Genomic DNA, 2,169 nt, shown 5'->3' with positions numbered 1-2,169 from the left:
TATACCATCCTTTGAAAATAATATAATTGTTGGGGATTTCTAGTAGTATGCTACAAATATGTGCTTGAAAGATAATTGAGAGATGTATTGTCATTGATGTCAACATATTTATCTCTCTAACAGTGATGCAGTAGATTTTAGTGAGTTGGTATGCTCAACATGATGATGATTAGAGTTTGCAGATTAAAGGGTTTTTAGAGGGATGTCTGTAGTTGATTTAGTTCAATTTGTAGAGGTCCGCATGAATATTTGAGTGAGTTATGGATATGTGTGTTGTGGCTTGTCTTTTAGCTGTTTAGTAGTGAAAAAGTGTCAGCATTTTGATATGCATTTCTCTGCATTGTAATCTCTTGATCTATGGATTTGGAGATATGTTTGGGATGTTGATTTGTGTCCTTAATTCAAGTGGTTCATGATTTGGAGGTCTGCAAGTTATTTTTCAAGGTTGACAATCATTGCAGGTTGTGTTCCTAAGGTTTGGTATAACGATGTCGATGATTCTAGTAATTTATGTTGGTGAAAATGTTGTGGTGGTAATTCATGATGCTTGTGGATGTTTTCGGATCATGTGCCTTTTGTGTCAGTGATCTGCATTGATCATTGTGTCCATAATTGATAATTTTCTCCAGTGTGTTGATGTTCTTCATGTTTTTGACCGACCAGATGATTGTAGTGTGTTGCGGGTGTTTGATGTATAATTATTGGAGGTGTAGTGTGTTTGAGGTGATGATTTAGGTCCATGCTTTGTCTTAGCCAACATTATTTTGGTCCACATGTGACATTGTATCATGTGTGATTATATTTTTGTAATTAGGTGGTGAGTGTTGAGCTAACCTTGTTGATTGATCCAAGGTTGATGTCATGTATAAATAAATGTAATATCTTTGTAATTGTATGTATGTATGGATTAAAATTAGAATGTCTATGAGAAAATAATGTATACCTCTTTCAGAGGTAGAGAAGAAGTGTGAAGAAGGAAGAGAAAGTTGTTATGTGCTTAACCAGAATTGTAACCAGGAATTAAGGAGATGCTATTCTTAAGTTCATGATCTTCCATATTTGATCCGAATCTGTTTGTAAGACAATGATTCTTGATGAAATAGATTTGATATCCAATAGAAAAATGAGAGGGGGGGTGAATTAGTTGTCTCACAAACTTACATAATTTAAATTTACTTTTAGATCTAATTATAAAGCATGAAAACATGAATCAACAACACATAAAGAACACACATAACACCAAGATTTTTGACATGGAAAAACTGGTCAAGGGAAAAACCATGATGGTAACCTACCCACAATATGATGATACTCTATTAAAAGTATATAAAATATTACTATGGGGAATGCACATGTATTCGAGCACACTAACTAGAGCTCATTTCTCAAAAACAACAAGGGCTACAACCCTGGGGAAGACTCACTATCTTACAAAAAAAACTCAAATTACATCCAGAAGATCATGAACTGAAGAAATAACATCTCCTAATGTTTGGTTATAGTTCCAATTAAGCACATAACAACTTACCTATTCTCACTCTTCTTACCTGCCTCTAAAAGATGTATACATTCAACGCACATACATTCTGATTCTCATCCATTTACTTACACAATTACAAAGATATTACATTCATTTATACATGACATCAGCCTCAACAAGGCTATATCAAGATAATTTACCTAATTAGAAAAATATAACCACACATGCTACAAAATCAAATACAGACCAAGCAATGTCAGCTAAGACATAGCACAAACCCATATCACATGCCTCAAATATGAAACACCTATAAGAATTATGCATCTAACATTCACAACACGCTATAAGCATCTAGTTGGCCACAAATATGAAGAACAACAACATACTGGATAAAATCATCAACAATGCGCAAAATGATCAATGAAGACCACAAAAACAAAATGCACACAATCCCAAAACATCCACAAGCATCATAAATCGCCACTACAACATCCACAACAACTCAAAATAGTATAATTACATCATCATTATACTAAACTTCAAGAACACTAACTAGAATGACTTTCAACCTGGAAAAATTACTTGCGGAGCTCCAAACCATGAACCAACTGAATTGAAGATACACATCAACATCCCAATCATTCCTCCAAATCCATAAATCAAGATATTACAATGCAGAGGAATATGGA

This window comes from Cryptomeria japonica, chromosome 11 (genome assembly GCF_030272615.1).
Source record: "Cryptomeria japonica chromosome 11, Sugi_1.0, whole genome shotgun sequence".
Taxonomy (NCBI): Eukaryota; Viridiplantae; Streptophyta; class Pinopsida; order Cupressales; family Cupressaceae; genus Cryptomeria; species Cryptomeria japonica.
Note: the sequence above shows the minus strand (reverse complement) of the source record.